The sequence below is a fragment of the Capra hircus genome, chromosome 10, assembly GCF_001704415.2.
Source record: "Capra hircus breed San Clemente chromosome 10, ASM170441v1, whole genome shotgun sequence".
NCBI classification, from domain to species: Eukaryota; Metazoa; Chordata; class Mammalia; order Artiodactyla; family Bovidae; genus Capra; species Capra hircus.
This window is the reverse complement of record NC_030817.1, coordinates 2585513-2613068: the sequence shown is the minus strand read 5'-3', so window position 1 is coordinate 2613068 and position 27556 is coordinate 2585513.

Below are 27556 nucleotides of genomic sequence, written 5' to 3'. Positions count from 1 at the left end.
TTCCGTGCCCCTGGAAGTAAGGTGGGGGTAGTGACCAGCAGGGTCACGACGGGGCTTCTCATCTTTAGATTTTAAATTTGGGGTGCACGTTGTGTTTGTGCATTCTGCTTATTTCACCTAAAACTCAAACACAGGCTATTAGATTAAAAAAGTAAGAAAAGAAGAAGGGGAAAAAAAATGACCAAGAGCAGCAATGGCAGTAGGCTAACACAAATCATTATGACGGAAACTTTTAATTTCACACGACTTCCATCTATAGGGAGGAAATAGTACACTTTTGCATGTATCTCTATACAGTTATCCCCCCATCCACCAAAGCATCCTAGCCCAGTGATCATAAGAGAATCAGCAAAGAAGTTTCAGGCTCTCAAATAATTCATGATTGTTCCAGCCTACTTCGGAAGATTCACAGCTCTGGGCTGCAGGGCATGGTTCCAACGAGCTTTGAAGTCCTATTGCATTATTTCTATGTAATGCAAATTGACAAGGTCTCTAAATTAGGCAACTAACTAGAAAATGAGCTCTGAAAGCCTGCTTTATTAGCAGCCAGGGACCAGGTCTGAAAGATTTATCTGTTTGTGGTCAGGGCAGGGGTGGAGAGAACGTTTTCCACACAGGGACTCGAGGAGACAGGAGGGGAGGGAGAGCAAATGGAGAAGCCAGCGGGTAGGTCTGGAGGTTGCCATTTTTCTAGGCTTTATTTGGCAAATATTTATAGAGCCCTTTCTTTGCGCCAAGCACCAACTACGCACTCTGTGAACAAAGACTCGTTTAACCCTTACAACAAACGTGTGAGGTGGGTGCTCTTAGCACCGTCCTGGTTTTTAAGCTGAGGAAGCCGAAGCACAGGGAGGTTAAACGATAATCAGAAGAGCGCACAGCTGCCAGGCGGCAGAGCCAGAGTCCACGTCCAGCCATGCTGCTTATCCCGAGAACGGCGCACGGCTTGCGGGTGCCGACTCTGCCTCTCCTCGCCGGCGTCCCCGTCCGCAGACCTGCTGCCGGCCCGCTACCTGCGTGCTGTGCTTCCGAGATCGCTCAGAAGCCGCACCCTCCCGTCACCCCGACTCCAGCGCGTCTTCACGCGCTCTACCGTCGATGCCTAAACTCCCACCATTTACGTGCTCTGCAAGCGGGGCTTCCCTGCTGGCTCAGATGGTAAGAAATCTGCCTGCAGTGCAGGAGACCCGGTTCAAGCCCTGGGTCGGGAAGATCCCCTGGAGAAGGGAAATGGCAACCCGCGCCAGTATTCTTGCCAAGAATGTCAAGGACAGAGGAGCCCAGTGGGCTCCGGTCCATGGGGTCATAAAGAGTCAGACACGACAGAGCAACGTTCGCGTTCTGCCTCCCCCGTGCTCCAGATAAAACTCCAGATGCCCTTGCAGGACGCCTGGAGCCAAGATCTGACTGAAGCTTCCCCCAGTTTTCTGAGAAAGGGCGAGCTGAGAGCGCTGAGCCCCAGCGGGCTGAGAGGACACCCAGGCCAGGTGGGGTCTGAGTGCCAGATTGACTGACCTCACTGTTCCGCCTCAGCGCAGCGGGTCTGTGGCTGTCCAGGGCACACCTCTTTATCCATCCATCCCTTTCCCACGTTTGATCCTTGCTCTAAGTGGTGTGCGGGGTGTAATGGCTTTATAACCCTCAGTACCCCTTTAGGTGTTATTCATGTTTTAATTCACAGAACTCTTCTCACGTGATCCTACAGGGTCACTCTTATTATCCCCAAGTATCACCGAAGAAAGCTGGGTTCAGAACGTTTCTGAACTTCCCAGGGTCACTGGGTCTATGTTTAGCAGGAATCAGGACCAGACCTGCAATTCATCCCAGTGGAGTAGCTGAGGAAAAAAAGGGGGAATTACTCAACAGGTACTTTTGTTTGTTTATTTATTTATTTGTTTTTATTGTCATAAAGTACGAACAACATGCCTAACAACAGGCGGCTCAGGTGGTAAAGAATCTGCCTGCAGTGCAGGAGACGTGGGTTCAATCCTGGGTTGGGAAGATCCCCTAGAGAACGGAATGGTGACGCACTTTGGTGTTCCGGCCTGTGAATTCCGGGACAGAGGAGCCTGGTGGGCTACAGTCCATGGAGTGGCAGAGTTGGGCACGACTCAGCGACTGACACACAGGCCCAGAGCATAGAATGCACCGTCTTAATAATTTCTTAAAAACACTTACGCATTGTTTATTCTCTGTTTTATATTTTATTTTATATATTTATTTTTTGGCCACATCTCACCGCATGTGGAACTTTCTTGACCAGGAATTGAACTTGTAGCCCCCAACCTTAACCCCCCTCTCGTGCAGTGGAAGCCAGAGTCTCAACCACTGGACTGCCAGGGAAGTCCCTTAATGACTTCTGAGTGTCTGGTTCAGTAGTCTTAGGTACCTTGACACTGCTGTGCAAGCCAACTCCAAATTCTTTTTAGCTTGAAAAATGGAAATTCTGTGCCCACTGAGCAGCAACTCCCTGTTCCCTTCCTCCGCATCCCCTGAAAGCCCCACGGCACTGTCTGTCTCTGGATTGGGCACCTCTAGGACTTCCTGTAAGTGGGGTCACAGTGTGTGTGTCTCCATCGCTGCCTTCTCTCACTCAGCACAGCGTCCTTTCTCAGGGTTCATCTGTGCCGTAGCATGGGACAGGATGTCTTTCCCTTTTAAGGCTGAATGGTGCTCTGTCGTATGTAGGGATCATATTTTGCTTCGTCTGTTGGTGAGCACTTGGGTTGCTTTCAGTTCAGTTCAGTTCAGTTCAGTCGCTCAGTCGTGTCCGACTCTTTGTGACCCCATGAGTCACAGCACGCCAGGCCTCCCTGTCCATCACCAACACCCAGAGTTCACCCAAACTCATGTCCATCGAGTCAGTGATGCCATCCTGCCATCTCATCCTCTGTCGTCCCCTTCTCCTCCTGCTCTTAATCCCTCCCAGCATCAGGGTCTTTTCCAATGAGTCAACTCTTTGAATCAGATGGCCAAAGTATTGGAGTTTCAGCCTCAGCATCAGTCCTTCCAATGAATACCCCGGACTGATCTCTTTTAGGATGGACTGGTTGGATCTCCTTGCAGTCCAAGGGACTCTCAAGAGTCTTCTCCAACACCACAGTTCAAAAGCATCAATTCTTCGGCACTCAGTCTTCTTCTTCACAGTCCAACTCTCACATCCATACATGACCACTGGAAAAACCACATCCTTGACTAGACGGACCTTTGTTGACAAAGTAATGTCTCTGCTTTTTATTTATTTATTTTTTTTATCTCTGCTTTTTAGTGTGCTGACAGACCTTTGTTGGCAAAGTAATATCTCTGCTTTTGAATATGCTATCTATCTTGGTCATAACTTTTCTTCCAAGGAGTAAGTATCTTTTAATTTCATGGCTGCAATCACCATCTGCAGTCATTTTGGAGCTCCAAAACATAAAGTCTGACACTGTGTCCACTGTTTCCCCATCTATTTCCCATGAAGTGATGGGACCAGATGCCATGATCTTCATTTTCTGAATGTTGAGCTTTAAGCCAACTTTTTCACTCTCCTCTTTCACTTTCATCCTGAGGCTTTTTAGTTCCTCTTCACTTGTCATCTGCATATCTGAGGTTACTGGTATTTCTCCTGGCAGTCTTGATTCCAGCTTGGGCTTCTTCCAGCCCAGCGTTTTTCATGATGTACTCTGCATAGAAGTTAAATAAGCGGGGTGACAATATACAGCCTTGACGTACTCCTTTTCCTATTTGGAACCAGTCTGTTGTTCCATGTCCAGTTCTAACTGTTGCTTCCTGACCTGCATATAGGTTTCTCAAGAGGCAGATCAGGTGGTCTGGTATTCTCATCTCTTTCAGAATTTTCCACAGTTTATTGTGATCCACACAGTCAAAGGAAAAGCTTTACCTGTTGGCAATTTCGAGTATGTTGCTATGAACATGGGTGCAGAAATATCTGAGTCCCTGCTCTCTATTCTTTTGGATCAACAAGTGTTTTTAAAATCAAGTATGAACATGAAGATTATTAAGCCTGTGAAGAGACCTTAGAGAAAGTGTTGTGAAAGCCGAGGTCTGGTGATAAGAGTGTGAGCGAGCGTTTGGGGGTCAGGCTATGGGACCCAAGGAGGTGTGGTCAGAGCAAGGCTCCTTCCTTGTGTGTGTGCTGGTGACCCCATCCTCCACCCCAGCCTGGGACTTTATCCTCCAGGACTGGCTAGCGCCTCTCTCACAGTTCAGCGCCCTCTGTTCTGAGTGACTTGTCCTAAAGATCTGGTCAGGACCCCAGATGCCGCCCCGGACACCTTGGCTGCAGTCTAGTCCAGAGGACCAATCCTTGATGTAGCCTGTTTCGAGTCCCAAGTGGCTGATCCATTGCATCCAGCCTGGTCCCCAGACACAGTCCACTGTTGGGTGTGACGTTTACAGAGGTGGCAGTCCCTCAGTGAAACCACCACAGAGCTCAGGGTCCAGATTAGCGGTGCCCAAGGGCCACCATCCAAGTGAATGTTGTAGTAGGGCGGAATGTTGGAAACGACTAGCCCTTGAATGGCAAGAGGAAGAGGAAGAAAAGAAGGCTTTCACCTAGCCCTGTACTATCTGTAACGGGCACGCTTTAAGACTCCCGTTAGGCCCATCTGATCTCAAACACAAACTGTCTCATTGTGGACGTGAGCCAGCGTCACATTTTCCATTTCTATCTTGGCCGCTTAGCCTGGCAGGGAGAAATTCGCCTTTTTCACCATCACAGACTTAATAGAGAGGCTTGGAGTCAAGGAGCAGGCTGGCACCGTGGGGAGGCAGAGGGCTGAGCGTGGACGGCTCACCAGCATGTGCAAAAACCCCCAAGCGCCCATCCTCCCAAGAGCCAGGGGTGCTGGGACTTTATATTCATTCGCCTGGACGCATGAATGTGGTCTCCTTTGGGTGTGGGCTCGTAGAAGGCAGGAATCACAGCCATTTGTCCTTTTCATCTTGGGCAGACTTTTTCATCTTATCTCATGACAAGACCCAAGCTTTGTGGCATCTCTGTAGCACCTCAGCATGGCAAATGGCCCCAGAAAGGACAGTCTATAAGGGGTTTCTGTTTTGGTTCAGAAGTCCCAAGTGATCCGTTTTGGAGGGCGTTTTGATCAAGGGCTGGTCTTTGATGTACAAGGGCTGCAGAACTGAGGCTGACGTTCACACTTCCTTCCCCTGCAGCTCTTCTAACACCTCAAAAGTGAATCATCAAGACCCCCCTCTGCAGGCAAAGGAGAGCCTGCAAGGGGGACAAGGAACCAAGGGAGAATTGTCTGGTTACAGATCAAAGGAGTGAAGGTCCAAGGCTCCATCCCTCCTCAGAGGATCGGGCCTCGGGTCCTCAGCCCATCTCTTTGTCTGACTGTTCCTTTATGTAGTGGACACAGTTCTCTGGGAGCTGCAGCTGTAACAATGGGCTGGAGAAGCGCTGCTCCGGATGCCATCTGTGCCACACGGGTAGCCATGCCCGCCCCTCCATGAAGTCACAGGGGGTGCTTTCCAGGTTTCCCCCGCCCCACCCCAGTGTCTGTAACTCCTGTTAGTCTTCTAATGTAATACTTGGAGGTGGCTGATCTGTCATGTCCATAATGCGTGTTTATCACCATCTCTTCTCGAGCAAAACAAAAATAACACGCAGGTCAAAGGGAGACAGAACCTCTGCGGAAAGTGAGACTTAAATAAAACTCGGAAATAGATACCTTGAGAAAGGGCACTTTATTTTTAGGAAAGAGAAGGAATTAGGAGAAGGTAATGGTTGCCATGGCGACGGCAGGGAGCTGCGTATGTTCTATAGGCCTGGCTTTAGACATGAACAAAACGGATTCCCTGGTGACTCTCTGAGAAATATACAGACAGAAATAAAAAGGCTGCCCAGAAACAGTGTCTTACATTAGTTCAACTGCCATTTCACTGCGATTTAATAGGCTCTTTACTCCAAAGCCCTGTATTAACGTCAAAACCCATTTTTAATGTTTGGCACAAAATCCATGTTAAAGGAGAGTCTTCATTTCATTTTCCTTCCCCGTTTCTAATTGTGCTGTAGAAACTGAACTGAGAGGAGCAGGCCCAGGAACATGGCTTGGAAACCCAGGATTCTTAATTTGAACAAGGAGGCGGTGTTGGCAGCACTTGCAAGCCTTTGCGCTCACCCTGGAAGGACAAACGGAGTTCATTGCTAACGTTTCACGTCTGGAGGTCGCACACAAAAATTAAATGTTCTGTCTTCGCTTACAAACTTTGGCGACCTGACCTTCCTGAATCTTCTTTTTCACATGGTAAAAACCACCCACGGTTCTCTCGCGTCTCCACCACGTCCCCTTCCGCTAATGCCTTTCCTAACACTGCCCTGTCTCTCTGGACGTTGGGTGGAATCCCCACCTAGTCACAGTCGACGTCCTTCCTCTAGATCAGTGCTTCTCAAGCTGCAGCGCACTCAGAATTACCCGGAGGACTTGCTGAAATGCAATGTGCTGGATCCTACCCCCAGAGTTTCTGCTTCCAAGGGTGTCAGGTGGGCCAAGACTGCATTTCTGACAAGTTCCCAGGGGACGGGCTTGCTCCTAGTCTAGGGACCACACTTTGAGAACCACTGCCCTAGATGAACAGTTCCTACATTTTTGTTAGCCAAGACCCCTTTTCTTTTCTTTCTTTTTACTTAAAAGTTGAAATGTAGTTCATTTACAATGTTGTATTAGTTTTAGGTGTATAGTGAAGTGATTCAGTTTTACATATACTTATAAGTGTATTCTTTTCCATTATAGGTTATCACATGATACTGAATATAGTTCCTATGCTATACAGTAGGTAATCTTTATTTACTTTATATATAGTACTGCATATCTGTTACTCCTGAACTAATTTATCCCTCCCCCCATTCCCTTTTGGTAATCACAAGATTGTTTTCTATGTTTATAAGTCTATTTCTATTTTATAAATGTTGCATTGTTTTAGATTCCACAAATAAAGGATATCATATATCTGTCTGACTTGCTTCACTCTGTATGACAGTTCTGGGTCCATCCATGTTGCTGCAAATGGCATTATTTCATTCTTCTTATGGCTGAGTAATATTCCACTGTATATAAGTACCATATCTTCTTTTTTAAAAAAATATTTTTTCTTTTTTTTAATATTCAAGCTGGTTTTATTTTTTTAATTTTTTAATTTTTATTTTATGATAGTATACATGTTTCAGTGTCATTCCCCCAAACCGTCCCACCCTCGCCCTCTCCCACAGAGTCCAAAAGACTATTCTATACATCTGTGTCTCTTTTGCTGTCTCGCATACAGGGTTATTGTTACCATCTTTCTAAATTCCATATAAATGCGTTAGTATACTGTATTGGTGTTTTTCTTTCTGGCTTACTTCACTCTGTATAATAGGCTCCAGTTTCATCCACCTTATTAGAACTGATTCAAATGTATTCTTTTTAATGGCTGAGTAATACTCCATTTTCTGTCTTTATTTTTTTTTAATTGGGGTATAAGGCAATGGCACCCCACTCCAGTATTCTTGCCTGAAAAATCCCATGGACGGAAGAGCCTGGTGGGCTGCAGTCCATGGGGTCTCAAAGAATCGGACACGACTGAGCGACTTCACTTTCCCTTTCATGCACTGGGGAAGGAAATGGCAACCCACTCCTAGAGAATCCCAGGGACGGGGAGCCTGGTGGGCTGCCGTCTATGGGGTCACAGAGTCGGACACGACTGAAGCGACTCAGCAGCAGCAGCAGCCGGGCTTCTTCGGTGGCTCAGATGGAAAAGAATCCGCCTGCAGTGCAGGAGACCAGGTTCAATCCCTGGCTTGACAAGATCCCCTGAAGAAGAAAATGGTAACCCACGCCAGTATTCTTGACTGGAGAATCCCCATGGACAGAAGAGCCTGGTGGGCTACAGTCCGTGGGATCACAAAGAGCTGGGCGTGACTGAGCAGCTCACACTTTCCCGTGCTTTCTCACTTCACAATGTTGTCTTGGTTTCTGCTGTGCAGCTGAAGTGAATCAGCTATATGTGTACATGGACCCCCTCTGTTTTGGATTTCCTTCCATTTAGGTCACCACAGAGCTCTAAGTAGAGTTCCTTGTTCTATAAAGCAGGTTCTCATTAGTAATCTATTTTATAAATATTCAGCTCGGTTCAGTCGCTCAGTCGTGTCTGACTCTCTGCAATCCCATGGACTGGAGCACGCCAGGCCTCCCTGTCCATCACCAACTCCCGGAGTACACCCAAACTCGTGTCCATTGAGTCGGTGATGCCATCCAGCCATCTTATCCTCTGTTGGCCCCTTCTCCTCCCGCCTTCAATCTTCCCCAGCATCAGGGTCTTTTCCAATGAGTCAGCTCTTCACATTAGGTGGCCAAAGTATTGTAGTTTCAGCTTTAGCATCAGTCCTTCCAATGAATATTGATGTCCTTTAGGATGGACCAGTTGGATCTCCTTGCAGTCCAAGGGACTCTCAAGAGTCTTCTCCAACACCACAGTTCAAAAAGCATCAATTCTTCAGTGCTCAGCTTTCTTTATAGTCCAACTCTCACATCCATACATGACCACTGGAAAAACCACAGCCTTGACAAGACAGACCTTTGTTGGCAAAGTAATGCCCCTGCTTTTGAATATACTATCTAGGTTGGTCATAGCTTTCCTTCCAAAGAGCGAGCATCTTTTAATTTCATGGCCGCAGTCACCATCTGCAGTGATTTTGGAGCCCCCCAAAATAAAGCCTGCCACTGTTTCCACTGTTTCCCCATCTCTTTGCCATGAAGTGATGGGACCAGATGACATGATGTGATGGGACCAGATGCCATGATCTTAGTTTTTTGAATGTTGAGCTTTAAGCCAACTTTTCCACTCTCCGCTTTCACGTTCATCATGAGGCTCTTGAGTTCCTCTTCACCTTCCACCATAAGGCTCGTGTCATCCACCCTTATATTTGGGGGAAAAAGAAACAATGCCCTGGCTGTAAAGGACATGGCCTGACTTCTTGGCCTAGACCAGGTGAGAAATGAGAAAGGAATGAAGAAAGAATGGGGACCTTAGTGTGAACTCAGTAGGAGGAGGTATCGCTGCCCATGACCCCCATCCCTGTGACCCCAAAACCTTAGTGGAGTCAACAAAGCCCACACTATGCATGGTGTGAGTGGACAGGGTGAGCATGGGTGTGTGTCTATGTAAATGGCAATACAGCCTCAGAATAAAGTGGAGTTACAAGGCCGTGTGGGAAACAGAGGGTGTGGTCACCATGGGAACCAAAGCCCCCGAGGCCTGCAGATACCTCAGCGAAGGCTTTGGGCTTTCGCTCACTATGGTCTTGGGAGACCTGAGCCGGGCTTCTCCTAATCTCAGAGGAGCAGTGAGGCCCCAGCTGACCTCTGGCTGTCGTAAATACAAAAAAGTGCCGCCTGTGCTGCGGCCGGAAGGTTTGTATCCCCCCAGATTTTAATGCTGAAATCCTGTCCCCTAAGGTGATGATTCAAAATTGAGAAAGAAGTACGTCAAGGTTGCATATTGTCACCCAGCTTATTTAACTTATATGCAGAGTACATCATGCAAAATGCCGGGCTGGATGAAGCACAAGCTGGAATCAAGATTGCCAGGAGAATATCAATTACCTCAGATATGCAGATGACACCACCCTTATGGCAGAAAGTGAAGAGGAACGAAAGAGTCTCTTGATGAAGGTGAAAGAGGAGAGTGAAACAGTTGGCTTAAAGCTCAGCATTCAGAAAACTAAGATCATGGCATCCAGTCCCATCACTTCATGGGAAATAGATGGGGAAACAGTGGAAACAGTGGCAGACTTTATTTTTTTGGGCTCCTAAATCACTATAGATGGTGACTGCAACCATGAAATTAAAAGATGCTCGCTCTTTGGAAGAAAAGTTATGACAAACCTAGACAGCATATTAAAAAGCAGAGACATTACTTTGCTGACAAAGGTCCGTCTAGTCAAGGCTATGGTTTTTCCAGTGGTCATGTATGGATGTGAGAGTTGGACTGTGAAGAAAGCTGAGCGCCAAAGAATTGATGCTTTTGAACCATGGTGTTGGAGAAGACTCTTGAGAGTCCCTTGGACTGCAAGGAGATCCAACCAGTCCATTCTAAAGGAGACCAGTCCTGGGTGTTCATTGGAAGGACTGATGCTGAAGCTGACGCTCCAGTACTTTGACCACCTGATGCAAAGAACCAATTCATTGGAAAAGACCCTGATGCTGGGAAAGATTGAAGGTAGGAGGAGAAGGGGATGACAGAGGATGAGATGGTTGGATGGCATCAGCGACTCAATGGACATGAGTTTAAGCAAACTCTGGGAGACAGTGAAGGACAGGGAAGTCTGGTGTGCTGCAGTCCATGGGTCTGCAGTCTGTGCTGGCGTCGCAAAGAGTCAGACATGACTTAGCAACTGAACAACAACAATGCAAGGGTTTGAGAAGGTGGGGCTTTTGGAAAGTGATGAGGTCATGAAGGCAGAGCCCTCCTGAATGGAATTAGCACTCTCACAAAAGAGCCCCAGGGAGATTGCTTGGCTGTTCATGTGAAATTACAGGGAAAAAGATAGCTGTCTAGGGAGCCAGGCTCTCACCAGACACAGACGCCTGCCCACACCATGATCTTGGACGTCCCAGCCTCCAGAACTTGAGACATACCCATTTGTTACTTATAAACCACCCAGTCTATGTTATTTTGTTATGGCACCTTAAAATACTAAGACGTGCTGAGTAAAAACGTATAATTCGTTTTGCCTATTTTAAAAAATTTATTTATTTTTAATTGGAGGATAATTGCTTTATAATATCGTGTTGGTTTCTGCCATACATCAACAAGAATTGGCCACAGGGACACATGTGTCCCCTCCCTCTCGAACCTCCCTCCTACCTCCCACTCTATCCCACCCCTCTATATTGTTACAGAGCCCAGTTTGAGTCCCCTGAGTCATGCATCAAATTCCCATTCATTTTGCCTATTTTTAATCATCAAAGACACGAATGTGTCTGGCAGAGAATCTGAGGTCCTGTTCAGCATGAGTTAACACCGAGGCTGACTTAATTCCAGACAAAGCGACAGCACTTGACCTTTCAGATCGTCTGTGCAGGCTTTTACAGGGCCAGCTCTTTGTTGGTCTTTTTTCTGAAATCCAACAATAGCTCCTGGGACCTCATTATTTCCTTTGAAGGCCTTTGGAGATCTGGGGACTCCTGCGAATGTCTCCTGGGCTGGTGTGAGGTCTTACACGGAGGGTCCTGTGACGTTGGGTCCTTGGAGCCCCATGTAGGAGACCTGGTGGAGGAACCGTCAAAATGACCATTTTACTTGATGGTTCTGTTAAGTTTTGTTGTTACTGAGTGCACACAATTACACATATGAAAGCCTTATGCGAGATGGTAAAATGTTGTTTAAATATCTTTCCAGTGGGCACCTACTGTGTGTCCAATGCTTATGGGCACTTTTTAGTTGAGTATTTTCAGCAACCCTGAAAGAGAAGCATTTTATCCCTCTTTTACAGAAAGACACCAGGCTGAGAAAGATTTAATGAATTTCCAAAGATCATTCAGCTGATAAATGGTAGAGCTAGGATTTGAAGCCGGATTGGTCCAACTCCAAATTCCCTGTGGTTTCCTTACAATACAAAAATTAATTAATTCATTAATTAGGCTGCATTAGGTCCCGTGGCAGGGTGTGGACTGTGCAGCCGTGGCTTATGGACTCCAGAGCGTGCAGGCTTAGTTGCTTGGATCTTACTTTCCCACCAGGGACCGAATCCCCACCTATACCTTGCAAGGTGGGTTCCTAACCACTGGGTGCTAAGAAAGTCCCCCTGCCATTTTCTTATAACCACCCCGCTGCTCCCTGCTTTTCAGACAAACGGGGATGTCTTTCTTATTTCTACACCGTCTGAATGTGACAAGCAACAGTCTGATCCGCTTATATTGTTCAGTGTTTAAAGCCTGCTTCTCACCACCAGCCCCCCAAACAAGCACAAAGAATTTGCGCTACAATTCCTTTGAATGGTACATAACATTCCCCAGCTTAAACTCTAAAAGAGGTCTTCTCTGAAATGCTGGTATTTGAAAATGGCTGTTTGCCCCAGGCCTCTGTAATTTTTTTCGGCAATCAGTTCCAACATCACTTTGAAAGTAAGAAAGCTACACTTGGCTCCCAGTGAATTTAATCTCTCCATTTCCCTCCGGTTGTTTGGACACGCTAGAATGAAATTCAGATGAGATGCTGGGATAATACCCTTCTTCCGCGTGCCTCGCTCACAGCTGGGTTTCATTTATGTGCCCATAAACCAGCTCCTCTTGGGCCCACGGTAGTGACTAGGAATTGGGAAACCAAGCTAAACCAAAAATAGCAGCCAAACCGTCCCGGTTCTGCTGGGCTCTGAAGCTAGGAAAGCTTGAAGGCAAAAGGAAAAATGCGCAGCTGGGAATGAGGTAGTTAGAGAGCATCACCAGCTCCATGCACAAGAATATAAGGCAATTCCAGGGGGCGGTGGAGGACAGAGGGGCCTTTGGCCACAGGGTCGCAGAGTCGGACACGACAAAGTGACTGATAACAATAACTAGTGTATAGATGCTTAGACCTTGATCATCAGGAAGATTTGGAAATATTCCAATGGCCACTCACCTGGTTCCTTGCCAACAGCCTCCCCCTACCCCACTCTCCACTTCAGGGTCATTGTCCACGGCCGCCAAAGAGATCTTTCTAGAATGCGAATCTGAGCGAGTCTCGATAAGGGCTTTAAGGACCCTATTCCTGCTGACTTTCCCATCTGTGCACCAAGAGGTCTTCCTGCCCCCATGTGTCTTGGAGAGGCTGCGCTGGGCCCTGTCACTCCCCTGCTTAGATCCTGCACCCCCGGGCATGCAGGCAGAAATCCCCGTTCCTCACCTTGGTTGGTCCTGGAGAGTGTCTGTGACTTGCCCCTTGCTGTTGCCGAATGTCATCCCTCTTGCTTCTCTCTGTCCCTCTTTCTACCAGCCAGCCTGGCTTCTGCACTGCTCCAAGCCCACCGTAGGGCTTTTGCACCTCCTGTTCCCTGGACCTGGAGTACTCTTCGCTTGGAGAGCTACATGGCTCCTTCCTTCAGCCCCTTCAGGCTATGGGCCCAGTGTCGGAAAGGCCTTCCCGGACCTTGCTTCAGAAATAGCACTGTTGGCACTCTTTTCTTTTTACCTTGATTTTGTGATTTTTTTCATTACACCTGAAATTATGCATATTTGTTGCTTCTTTTTTCTTACCGCTCTCTCCTGCACAAAAATGCAGAGTCCATGAGGGCAGTATCTCTTGATTGTAGACTGCTAGTGCCCCATACAAGGCACCATGCCTCCTAAGTGTAAAATGAATTAATCTCCTCCCATACTGCCCTCAGCATCACGCATTCTAGTAAGTCCACAGCACTTACAACCCCCAGATGTGTCAGGAGATTTCACACCACTGGACTTCAAAATGCTCTTTAGGGAATTCCCTGGTGGTCCAGCGGTTAGGACTCAGCACTGTCACTACCGACGTGTTTAGCTAAGTTGTGTCTGACTCTTTGCAACCCCCTGGACTATAGCTCACCAGGCTCCTCTGCCCATGGAATTTCCCAGGCAAGAATACTGGAGTGGGTTACCATTTTCTTCTCCAGGGGATCTTTACAACCTAGGGATTGAATGTGATTCTCTTGCGTCTCCTGTGTTGGCAGGCGGATTCTTTACCACTATCACCACCTGGGAAGCCTTGTCTTTCTCTATCTGACGTTTCATTTAGCCTAATGCCCTCAAGGTCCATCTGTTGCTGAAAATGTTTCTATTTATAGCTGAATAATGTTTCACTGTATATATATATGCGTGTGCACACACACTCACATATATATATGAGACGTTTTCTTTATCCATTGATGGGAACTTAAGTTTTTTCCATATTGTGGCTATTGTAAATAATCTGCAGTGAACACAGGAGTGTAGATATCTTTCCATACAGTGACTTAGTTTCCTTTGGATACAGACTATGTGTTAGTTCTTCTTTCTATCAGAGTCATACTTATCCTTAACAGCTCTGAGTCACTAGATGGAATTTGGTAATTTATTCCTTTGGTGTCATTCTGCATCCAAGTTGACTGGTTGCTAAATATCTAACCACCCCAGCCTTTAATCATTTTTTCTCGGCCTTAATATCATTAGAACACATCTCTAAGGGTTTTAACTAAATTATATGGTGGCCGACATCTGAAATAAAAATATTTCCCTAGTGGTAAACTGATCATTGTTTCTACTAAATTAGATGGTGTTTTATCCTGGAAGAAAATTGTTTTCTTTTCAAGGCTAGGCCATCAAGGTAGTAAGAGCAATTGCTGTGGAAGTTCTCATCTGCCCCCTGGGGCACCATGAAGGAAGATGCTGCAAATGAAGGGAGCTTTAATGCAATTTTGTTTAGCACTTGCCTACACCTAGCATTTTCAGAAGTATGGACTCTGTCTTCCCTTTCATTTTCTTGAATAACCTTATCACATCTCTGAAGAACACATATAAATCAATTACTTTCCGAGTGTCCTGCTTCTGCAGAGATGGGTCATATTTATGAAAGCAGTTTCATAGATAAAAGGCTTTCTCTATGACGTGCCAGGAAATAAGGCCACAATACATTGCCGGGAGAGGCTTCCAGAAACCAACGGCACCTGAGTCCCATGAAAAGCTTTGAGTCCAAGAATGAGGTTGGCGCTTACGCTTGGCCACTGTTTACAGCCCATGTTCTGTATTATTGCTCAAGAGGAATTATTTTGGTAATCTGAAACTCCTCAAAGCTTCCTGCTTTACCAAGATTCTCCAGTTGCTTTGGAAGTATGTGAAGTTTGCAAAAACCCAAATTTCATTAGCATTGAGAATTCGCATTGAGAACTTCCCCTCTAAATTCCACAATCCCATAAAAATTCTGTGAGTGTTACAGTCTGTATGTAATCCAGAGTCTAGAATTACTCTTTTACCCAGAGTCTAGAAGGCTTTAAGAAGAATAGACAGTCCAGAGAAGCAGCTCATGAAGATGGTGAGTAAATGGTGACACGCCTCTTCAAGAGCCACAGCCCTCTCCCCCCACCCTTTGTGGTTTAGGCCCCTCCGTACAGGCAGAGGGTGGGCCTTGGTTAGATGAGGCCTGTCATACAATTTCATCCCCTCTACCAGTATTTAGCTTCAGTTCAGTTCAGTTCATTTCATTTCAGTCGCTCAGTCGTATCTGACTCTTTGCGACCCCATGTATTGCAGCACGCCAGGCCTCCCTGTCCATCACCAACTCCCGGAGTTCACTCAGACTCATGCCCATCGAGTCCGTGATGCCATCCAGCCATCTCATCCTGGGTTGTCCCCTTCTCCTCCTGCCCCCAATCCCTCCCAACATCAGAGTCTTTTCCAATGATCAACTCTTCGCATCAGGTGGCCAAAGTACTGGAGCTTCAGCTTTAGCATCATTCCTTCCAAAGAAATCCCAGGGCTGATCTCCTTCAGAATGGACTGGTTGGATCTCCTTGCAGTCCAAGGGACTCTCAAGTTCTTCTCCAACACCACAGTTCAAAAGCATCAATTCTTTGGCGCTCAGCCTTCTTCACAGTCCAACTCTCACATCCATACATGACTACTGGAAAACAATAGCCTTGACTAGACAAACCTTAGTTGGCAAAGTAATGTCTCTGCTTTTGAATATGCTATCTAGGTTGGTCATAACTTTTCTTCCAAGGAGTAAGCGTCTTTTAATTTTATGGCTGCAGTCACCATCTGCAGTGATTTTGGAGCCCTAAAAATAAAGTCTGACACTGTTTCCACTGTTTCCCCATCTATTTGCCATGAAGTGATGGGACCGGATGCCATGATCTTCGTTTTCTGAATGTTGAGCTTTAAGCCAACTTTTTCACTCTCCTCTTTCACTTTCATCAAGAGGCTTTTTAGCTCCTCTTCACTTTCTGCCATAAGGGTGGTGTCATCTGCATATCTGAGGTGATTGATATTTCTCCCGGCAATCTTGATTCCAGCTTGTGCTTCTTCCAGTCCAGCGTTTCTCATGATGTACTCTGCATGTAAGTTAAATAAGCAGGGTGACAATATACAACCTTGACGTACTCCTTTTCCTATTTGGAACCAGTCTGTTGTTTCAGTAAGCATGTCACTACTCAGTTGCAGCCACTAAAATATGAGAAGGTTTCTCTTGATACTGAAAAAAGAAGAGGGCTTCTCCCTCATCTGTGGATGTTGTTGTGTGAGGAGCAGCTTGGAGCTGCTGCGGACACTGTGGCCAAGAAGAGACAAAGGTGAAGATAAAAATCATTATGCTGAGGCTGCCCTCCTCAGCAGAACAGAAAGACAGAATGTATCCAGCTCCTTAAAAAAAATTTTTTTTTTTAAATTTATTTGCCTGCACTGGGTCTTGGTTGCAGGACATGACATTTTGTAAAATCGGTTAATCAATGTTTTATTTTGGGGGGACACTAGGTCTCTGCTGCTGTGCATAGGCTTTCTCTACTTATGGTGAGTTGGGGGCGACTCTCTCGTTGTGATCCGTGGGCTTCTCCTTGTGGTGGCTTCTCTCATTGTTGAAGCCACAGGCTCTAGGTTCTTGGGTTTCAGTAACTGAGGGCGTGCGGGCTCTGTAGTCGTGGCTTGTGAGCTCTAGAACACGGGCTCGCTCAATAGCTGTGAAACACCAGCTTAGCTGCTCCGTGGCCTGTGGGATCTTCCCAGACCAGGGATCAAACCTGTGTCTCCTGCCTTGGCAGGTGGATTCTTATCCACTGCACCACCAGCAAGTCCAGCACCTGGGTTTTTTGACCTTTGTTGCAGCACACAAGATCTTTAGTTACAGCATGCAAATTCTCAGTTGCAGTATGTGGGATCTAGTTCTCTGATCAGGGATCAGATCTAGGCCCCCTCTATTGGGAGCGTCGAGTCTTAGCCACTGGACCACCAGGGAAGCCCCTGTGTCCAGTTTCTTGATGAGCCTTGTTGACTCACTAAACAAACCATTCCTCGTATGGTCTCTCCTCCAGACCTCTTATTATGTGAACTAATCAATCCCTTTATTATTTTAGTGGCTGGTTCTCAACCTTGTTTTTATGTCAAGCAAGACGTCTTTTTAAAAGGTCTTCAGTTGATCTGCATGGACAGCCAGGATTGAGTGCCCTCTGTTTAAAATATTTTGAGTTGGGTCTTCTGTTATTTGTGGGCAATACAATTGCAACCAATGACCTGAGGCAGTCTGCCTGGGTCTTGAGGAGGATGGGTTCGCTGGGTGTGGCCACTGTGGTCCTCGATAGGGAGGACTTTATCTCCTTCCCTGACAGCTCAGCTGGTAAAAAATCTGCCTGCAATGCAGGAGACCCTAGCTCGATTCCTAGGTCGGGAAGATCCGCTCGAGAAGGGATAGGCTACCCACTCACGTTATTGGCCTTCCCTGGTGTCTCAGCTGGTGAAGAATCTGCCTGCAATGCAGGAGACCTGGGTTTGATCCCTGGGTTGGGAAGACCCCCTGGAGGAGGGAAAGGCTACCCGCTCCAGTATTCTATCCTGGAGAATCCCACGGACTGTGTAGTCCATGGGGTCACAAAGAGTCGGACACAGCTGAGCGAACTTCACTTTCAGTTTTCACTCAGCTCCTTCCAGAGCTCAGTCAATACAGGTTTGGTTCACATGCCGTGCTTTCTATCTTTGCGACGGGACAAGTCTCCACTCCTGAAAAGGGACATGCTGTTGTGTGGTGTGGAAAGACGCTTTGTGAAGAGCAGAGAGATTGACAGACACACGGAGACTCCGGTCCTGGGAGTTCACATGGGGAGTGACTGTCCGACACGAAGCAACACATCCAGTTGTAAGCCGCTGTGCCTGATTCCCCTTCCCTGGTGTAGGTCAGTCTGTTTCTGTTAAGGGCTTTCAACTGATTGAATGCAGCCACCCACATTAAAGAGGGTAATCTACGTTAGTCAACGTCTAGTGACTTATATGTTAATTTATCTAAAAGAAAAATCTTCACAGAAACTTCTAGAGTAATGTCCGACCAAGTACCTGGCCCAGTAAAGTTGACACATAAAACCAGCCTTCACACTTTCCTCTCGTTCGTCACCTGGAGTCACCCGCATTGAGGTCTGACTGTTTTCCCAGCCCGCCTGTCGGATCCCTTCCCACTCTCCCTGATAGGATTCATTAGCATGGGTGTTCTAGTGAATTTCTTACACAGCTGATCCTGTTTCGGCATCTACTTCTCAAAATACATTCATTACTCCATCCCCGGTGCCTGGCCTATAGTACATGCTCAATAAATGTTTGCTAAGTGAATGAATGAATCCCACGAATGTGAGAGCAATTTGGCTGGGACGTATGACACCCCATGACCACTAGGTCGACTCATTGGATAAAAGGGCCGGAGGAGCCTGTCCCCTTCCTCCCTCTCATTTCCGTCACATCTTTTTCAAAGTCTTAAGATGGAAGAAAATGATCTGCCTACACGGGCAAGACCCGTGCTCCAGTCAAGAAGGCAGGAATGACCACACTCCCTTCCCCTAAGGCCTCTAGGCTTTCAAAGACTCTTTTTCTCTTTGAAATCCCGGAATAAGAATATGAACCGGGCGATTTATCGGTTGACCACCTGGCCATGGCCTGGGTCTGCTGGCATCCCTGACTCCTGGGTGGAGAGAGGGGATTTTCACACCCAGTTAGCAACTGTCTGTGCCTCTCCGGGCAGCACTGTGTCCAGGGAACCATCAGGCTGTGGCTAGGTGATCAGCTGACAAGTCGCCTGTATTTAAATTACACGTGTATTTCAAAGAAAAGAGTCTTTGAAAGTTAGTCATTGTTCAGTCACTAAGAAGTGCCAGCTCTTTGAGACCCCATAGGCTGCAACACGCCAGGCTCCCCTGTCCATCACTATCAACCGGAGTTTGCTAAACTCATGTCCAACCGTCCAACCATCTCATCCTCTGTTGCCCCCTTCTCTTCCTGCCCTCAATCCTTCCCAGCATCAGGTTCTGGAAAAGAGTCAGCTCTTCTCATCAGGTGGCCAAAGTATTGGAATTTCAGCTTCAGCATCAGTCCTTTCCAATGAACATTCAGGGTTGATTTCCTTTAGGATGAACTGGTTTGATCTCCTTGAGGTCCAAGGAGTCTTCTCCAGCACCACAGTCTGAAAGCATCAATCCTTTGGTGTTCAATCTTCTCTGAAAGCTTAGAGACCTACACACACACAAAAAGCATAGTTATTCTGTGAGTGTGTGGCTGTGTCCCTCTCATCCAAGAGCTCAGTTGTGGCTTAATTCATAGAGAAAGCTGATGAGATAGTAGAATCCTAGAAAATGTTGCATATACACTTTGCACATTTTAGTTCAGACAAAAACAAAGATGTGTACTCATTCACCAGTCTTTTGTATTGAGCCCGGGGTTTTTCTTTGAGACTGTGCTGGCTAGCTCAACATGAATCACACCCAGAATGTGTCAGCTACATCTCTAGTCTCTACATCTTTAAAGTGAGGTGAGAACTTAAAAGACACAGCCAAGCAATCCTGGGGCAAAATGCTCATAATTCTCCCCACTTGTGTATAATGCTCTCACCCACATCTCATTCCACAGCCATTGTTTAGGAACTATGATTTATGAAGTGTTTCCTAGGCTTTAAAGATCGTGTTACTGAAACTCATGTCTGGCTGCTCACTGCTTGAAAGCCAACACTTGTGAGGCAAGGCTGGCGAAAAGGAAAGTATGTGTTATTCTGGAGGCTGCCGGCCAGGGGAGAGGGTGAACTCAGGTCCAAAGGCCAAATCCCCCCTGCCAGTTAGTGACCAAGAGCTTTGAAAGGGTGATTTCAGGGATGTATGGGGGACGAGGGGGCTGAACAGCACTGCGAGCTCTGACAGTCATTTTGGAGTTGTTCTTGTGGTGGTCTGATAGCATATCTTGATTGATTTAAGTACAGTTAATCTTCAGTTCCAGAGTCAGTTTGTTCCCATTTCTTTGAGGCCAGTTCTTGGAATTAATTACCGCAGCCTATGCATGGCTACAGTCTGGTCAGCTCAGTACAGTTCAGCTCAGTCGTGTCTGACTCTGCGGCCCCATGGGGTGCAGCACCTTCCTGTCCATCACCAACTCCCGGAGCTTACTCAAACCCATGTCCATCGAGTCGGTGATGCCATCCAGCCATCTCATCCTCTGTAAGCCCCTTCTTCTCCTGCCCTCAATCTTTCCCAGCATCAGAGTCTTTTCAAATGAGTCAGTTTCGCATCAGGTGGCCAAAGTATTGGAATTTCAGTTTCAGCATCAGTCCTTCCAGTGAACATCCAGGACTGGTCTCCTTTAGGATGGACTGGTTGGATCTCCTTGCAGTCCAAGGGACACTCAAGAGTCTTCTCCAACAACACCGTTCAAAAGCATCAATTCTTTGGCACTCAGCTTTCTTTATATACAGTCTGGTCATCCTGTAGTTAACTTCTTTCACCTGTTGGGGGTTTCAGTATCTACAAAACAGCTCAAAGGAGATGAATATTATTTGAGGAGGAAGTAAATGCTCTTGACTTTATTTAATGACTAAACTATTATTATTTGATCTTGTTTGACTTTTTCTCCACTCTTTCATTGTCTCACTTCTCTGATTAAATTTATTCTTTGACTAATGGTTTTCTACAGGCAAAAGGCAGGCAGAGGACATGGAGTCGGGGAAGGGCTGCTGCCCTGGGAAGGCACCATGGGGTTAAGCTCTGTTCAACTAGTTTTCATAGAAATGAAGCTTTTTTCTTTGCACCCATATTGGATCAGTTTGCATAATATTTAAGTAAATTTTGAAATGAAAATAGCAAATACCACTGCCATAACCCTCTCTGGACAGTCCCAGAGGCTCCCTCACCTGTGGGTGTGGGGATTGAATGCACTCATCTGCAGAACCCACTGGCCCTCCAGAGGGACCACAGCCTTAGACAACAGGGTTTTTTTAAAAAATATAAATTTATTTATTTTAATTGGAGGTTAATTACTTTATAAGATTGTATTGGTTTTGCCATACATCAACATGAATCCACCACAGGTATACACGTGTTCCCCATCCTGAACCCCCTCCCTCCTCCCTCCCCGTACCATCCCTCTGGGTCATCTCAGTGCACCAGCTCCAAGCATCCAGTATCATGCAAAACATTTTTACTCATTTATTTATTTTATGTCTGGCTGCACTGAAGCTTTGTTGCTACGCTCAGGCTTTCTGTAGTTGCGAAAGCAGGGGCCCCTCTCCAGTTGCGGCGTGCGGCCCATTCGCCACACTGGCTTCTCCAGGTGTGGAGGAGGAACTCCGGAGTTGTGGCCCATGGGCTTAGCTGCTCTCTGCGTGTGGGAACTTCCCGGGCCAGGGGCTGAACCCGGGTCCCCTGCATTGAGAGGCAGATTCTTAACCACTGGACCGTCAGTTCAGTTAGGTCTGTTAGAGTTTTCACCTTCCTAAGACTGATCCCATCCTGTGATCAGTTTGGAAGCTTCCTACTATATTTTTCCATTATAAACCATGGTCCTCGGAACATTCTTGTTCCTGACTTTTTGATTTAGTATCTAGTACAGAAAGGTGGAGAAGTAAAGGTGTAGAAGTGGAGGTACCAGGTCTGACAGTCTGCGGGCTTTAAAGCTGGTATAGGATTTGCTGAATTGTCCTGTATGTTAAGACCATCAGCTGTAGATATGAGTGTTTTCCCGCCCCCTTCTGGGTAGCATGGGATAGTTACATCATGTGCATATTTAATTTTGGGGAATTCAGCTGTGTGTGCTCAGCAAACCCTCCCCAAATTAAAAAAAAAAAAAAGTAAGCAAACAATCACGTTTAGCACCAGCCAATACTTTAGCTGAAACTCCCACTTCGTTGGAAAGGCAATCTATGCAGATTTATTGGGAGGAGCTACGGTGATCAGCCTGTGCAGGGTGTCACCTAGGTGCCCCTGTTGATGTCCACAGAGGTGTTTTGGGTCTGGGGGTCCTCCCACTATACTGGGGGCACAGTCAGGTGCCTGTCTAGACTAACAAATGGGGTATCTCCCCTCTGGGGTCTTCTGGCTCCAGCAGGAAGCAGGCTGCAGCAGCTCCTGTTGAGGAATCTACTGGCCCCTGGCCCCTTGTCCCTCCGCTTCCATTGCCCCTCCACCACAGTCTAATGAACACTTGCTGAGTCTTCAGAGAAAACCTTCTTTCTGCCAAAAATTGGCTGAGTCCATGTCTGTATTCTTTCAAGCTGCTACAACAAAAACACCGTAGACTGGGTGGCTTATGAGCAGCATAAATTCATTTCTCATAGTCTGGAGGCTGGAAGTCCAAGGTCAGGCGCCATCATGGTTGGGCCCTGGTGACGATCCTCTCCTGAGTCGCAGACCGCAGACTTCCATTGTCTCCACGTCGGCCAAAGAGCAGAGCGGGGAGGCAAGCTGTCTCCCGACGCTTATAAGGGCGCAAATCCCACCATGAGGGCTCCACCCTCGTGACCTCATCTAACCCTGTTTACCTCCCAAAGGTCCTCCCTTTGCCTGCCACCACACTGGGGCACACAGTTTCAATACGTATGAATTTGGGAGTGCCACGCGAGTGTGTGCTCCTCCATCCTTTGTCTCGTCACAACACAGATTTGGAGGGACGGACATTAAAGCCCCCTTGGCATGTCACAGCTCTCAGGTCTTAGACCGTGTTATAGTTCTCAGGTCTCGAATGGACCATGTTATAGCTCTTAGACAAATCAGTGTTACAGCTCAGTGTTACAGGGGTGTGCATGATGGAAGAACATAAACATTCAGTTCATGACGGTTCTCTTCAACCACCCCCAAGCTAGTACCTCAGGCCTTTGGAAACCAAAGCCGGGAGAAGGCTCCTGGGCGGTTTTTCACAACCCTCTTGGGATCTTGGGATGAGACGGGCAGCAAGAGAAAATATCAGCATCGAGAGAGTCATTATTAAAACAAAATTGCCCTGCCCCATATCTCTGGATCACAGCAAGCTGTAAATTCACTGCGCTCCTTTAGGGCACTCAGCTTCTTCATGGGAGGTCATAGTGTTAACTCTGTTATCACTTGGAAGCTATTATTTGAGTGACCTAAAACGAATTTAGGATATTGCACAGCAATCTTTCATTCAGATAATAATTATACCAAGTTGTATCATCTACAGGCTTTACTGCTTTGAGCTTGTGATGAAATTGACAGAATTTGAATTCTTACTGGTTTACAGCATTGAAAAGGGATAGTGAATAGGGCTCAGTTTTTTTTTTTTTTTGAACATCACCTTATTTGTTGATTTCAATTTTAAAATATCCAATTTTATTTAAATTAAATTTGATTTAAAATGTTTAAACATGAAGACTCAGTGTTAGAGAAAGTGTATCGTGTTAATTTGTGCCTGTGTTTGTATACTTTGCTATTTTGTTCTCCCAGTTTTATTGAGATATAATTGACATACAGAACTGTTTAAGGTGTACAGCGTAATGATTTGACTTACATATATCAAGAAATGTTTACCACAATAAGTTTAATGAATAACCATCATATAATACAGATATGAAATAAAAGGAAGAGAAAAAAATTCTTTTCTTTGTGATGAGAACTTTTAGGATTTACTCTCAAGAACTTTCATATACAAAATAGAGCAGAGTTAATTATATTGATCATGTTTTACATTATATGCTTAGTACTTATTTCTCTTATACCTGGAAGAAGCTTGTGCATTTTGACCACCTTCATTCAATTCACTCCCCACCTCTGGTAACCACAAATCTGATCACTTTTACTGTGAGTTTGTTTGTTTCTGAAGCACAGTTGACCTACAATGCTATGTTAGTTTTTGGTGCACAATATAGCGATTCAGTATTTCTAGGCATTACACAATGAGCACCACCATCTGTCTCCATACAAAGATATTACATCATTATTGACTATTTTTCCCTCGCTGTACGTTTCATTCCTGTGACTCATTTATTTTATAACTGGAAGTCTGTACCTCTTCATCCTCCTCATCTATTTCACTCATCCCTATACCCACGTCTCCTCTAGCAACCACTTGTTTGTTTTCTGATTCTGTTTCACTACGCTTATTTATTCATTGGTTTTTATTTTATCCATATACGTGAAATGATATGATTTCTTCCTCCATCTGACTTGTTTCACTTGGCAATACCCTTAGGTCCATCCATGTTGTCAACAAAGGTGAGATTTCATTCTTTTTCATGACTAATATTCTATTGTATACACATATAATAGAATATTATATATATATTTATATATATTATTGTTGTTCAGTTGCCCAGTCATGTCCAACTCTGCAACCCCATGGACTGCAGCATGCCAGGCCTCCCTGACCCTCCCCATCTCCCGAAGTTTGCCCAAGTTCATGTCCATTGCATCGGTGATACCATGGTATATATATATATCTCACATCTTTACCCGTTTGTCTAACAGTGGACATGTAGGCTGCTTCCACACCTTGGCTATCGTAAATGATGCCATAATGGACAAAGGAGTACACCTTTATCTTTCCAAATTAGTGATTTTGTTTTCCTTAGAAAAACACATAGAAATGGAGTTGCCTGATGGTATGGTAGTTCTATACCACAGAACTTTTTGAGGAATCTTAAACTTCATCCTAAAGAGTATGAAAATTTATCTTACTAACTATATTAATTAATTTAGAGAAGTTTAAATTACTAAATGGTAAACGATTAAGTTTTTTTTAGAGAAATATTTAATTAAAATACTTTTTAAAGGAAAATAAACAGAGTATGACCATCTGATTGTCTGCTTCTCCCAATCTGGGAGACAGCAAACCAGCACTCAAGGGCATCTGAAAAAGAAAACTAGAATATTTCGCTATTTCTTCCTCCATCTTCTGCATCCAATTGAGACAGGTGATATTTCAGAGGAGACCCAGACCAATGCTGTAGCCACCCCTCAAGGCAGTCTGAGCTCTAATTTGGACCAGCTCAGACCATCTGGGGTGCATACTTCTATCTCATTAATTTTGCCCTTGCACAAATGTCTTCCTGGAGTGGGTATGAGAAATGTTTTTGCAGTCAGACAGGCTGGGGCTCCCATTCCAGCTGCGTTGCCTACTGGTGTATAATTTTGGGTAAAGAACAGAGTACCTCTCTGTGAAAAAAAGCCTGCTTCTTCTTGAAATGACTCACTCCTGCCTCTGCGATGCTCCATGATACAAATGTCTATTAGTGCAGCGTTTGCATCTTACCGTGCGGGGTTATTTGATCACCGGCTTGTCCTCCTCTAGCACCTTGGCAGCAGGAAGTATAGCTGAATCGTGCCTACATCCCTAAGGCACAGCACAGAGCCTGGCACGTGGTTGTGATGTTTGGAGGCACACCTGGAGTTAATGCTCTGCAGAAACTGCCACATCTGTGGGGCAACACTGTTAGTTAGGGTCACTGTTAGTGACCCTAGCTCAGTGACATGGCCTCTGATAGTATCACTGGTGGTGTAGAGATCAAAATAATAGGAGCTAATGAGGCAGATGAGATGAGATGGTTAGACAGCACCACCGACTCGATGGACATGAACCTGAGCAAACTCCAGGAGACAGTGAAGGACAGGGAAGCATGGTGAGCTGCAGTCCGTGGGGCTGCAAAGAGTCGGACACGACTCAGGGGCTGAACGACAGCAGCAAATGAAGCAGAGCTAAATTCTAGCCTCAGTCCCACTGCCCCAGGAGCTGCTTTCCACATGCCTTTGTTTAGCTCAGACTGTGTGATGGGATTCTCGACACTGGTCCCTACTCCGTCTCTCCAAGGAGGAAGCAGTGCCCGTGAGGAGTCTATCTGGGTACCAGAGTACTGTAATAAACAGCAAATGGTTTTTAAATTACCCTCTCTTATATCTTATCAGTGGAAGAATACTGAAGTTTGGAGACAGGGGCTCTGGGCAGTTGGGTTTGTGTAAGGCTGAGCATGATCTATTGTTAAGATTCATAGGATCTAGCCTCATATTCTAAAACGTAGGTGCTACCCTTCACACCCCCCTCCACATGCGGTCTAACCCCCAACCATTCTTTAAGTACTCTGGATCAAAATGAAACAATTCTGTAGTGAGTTGAATGGTGACCTCCTCAAAAGACGCATTCAGGTGCTGACCTCCAAAATCTGATGTTATTTGGAAATTGAGTTTTTAGCTGTAATTAAGTTAAGGATCAGGAGATGAGATCATCTCAGATGACCTGAATGGACTCTAAGCCAATGACAAGTTTCCTCAGAAGACAGAAGACCCAGAGGAGAAGACGGCGTGCAGATGGAGGCAGAGGTTGGAAGGACATGGCCGCCCCGGAAGCTGGGAGAGACAAGGAGGATATACTCTTCCCTAGGACACTTAGAGAGATCGAGGCCCAGCCAACACCTTAATGTTGGCCTCCAGAACCATGAAAATTACATTTCTGTTGTTTTAAGCCACCTAGTTTGTGGTAATTTGTCATTATAGCTTTAGGAAATGAATTCACTTCAGAAGTTTCAGTTTCCTTAATTGTAAGATGGAATAATAATATTTTCCACCAGATTTATTGCATAGATTTAAATAGAAACTGTAAGTAATACTCTGTAATGACCCACATGGGAACAGAATCTAAAAAAATGTGGACATATGTATATGTGTACCTGATTCATCTAATCAAGGCTATGGTTTTCCCTGTAGTCACGTATGGATGTAAGAGTTGGACTATAAAGAAAGCTAAGTGCTGAAGAACTGATGCTTTTGAACTGTGGTGTTGGAGAAGACTCTTGAGAATCCCTTGGACTGCAAGGAGATGCAACCAGTCCATCCTAAAGGAGATCAGTCCTGGGTGTTCATTGGAAGGACTGATGCTGATGCTGAAACTCTAATACTTTGGCCACATGATGTGAAGAGCTGAATCATTGGAAAAGACCCTGATGCTGGGAAAGATTGAGGGCAGGAGGAGAAGGGGACAACAGAAGATGAGATGGTTGAATGGCATCACCGACTCAATGGATATGAGTTTGAGTGAACTCTGGGAGTTGGTGATGGACAGGAAGGCTTGGCGTGCTGCAATCCGTGGGGTTGCAGAGAGTCATACACAACTGAGCGACTGAACTGAGCTGAACTGATAATTGATTCACTTTGCTATACAGCAAAAACTAGCATAACATTATAAATTGACTATATTCCAATAAAAATTAGTAAAAAATAGAAAGCCACACACACAGAAAAAAGAAACTGCAAGAAAAACTGCCCGTATCAGTGTTTGACATAATAAGCTCTCAATACAGGCTCAGTTGTGTATGGCTCTTTGCGACCCCACGGACTGTAGCCCACCAGGTTCCTCTGTCCATGGAATTTCCCAGGCAAGAATACTGCAGTAGGTTACCATTTCCTACTTCAGGGGATCTTCCTGACCCAGGAATCAAACATGCATCTCTTTTGTCTCCGGCATTGGTAGGCGGATTCTTTACCACCCTTGATATATGGTGCCACTAAACTTTTATGCTATGCTCTTGACATTTGTGGAAGGTCATTTGAAGACCTGTACTGGGGATGTTAGTTCAATGCCTTACAGGAATCTGGATAGCCCTCTCAGAGTTAATCTTGGAAAGAAAC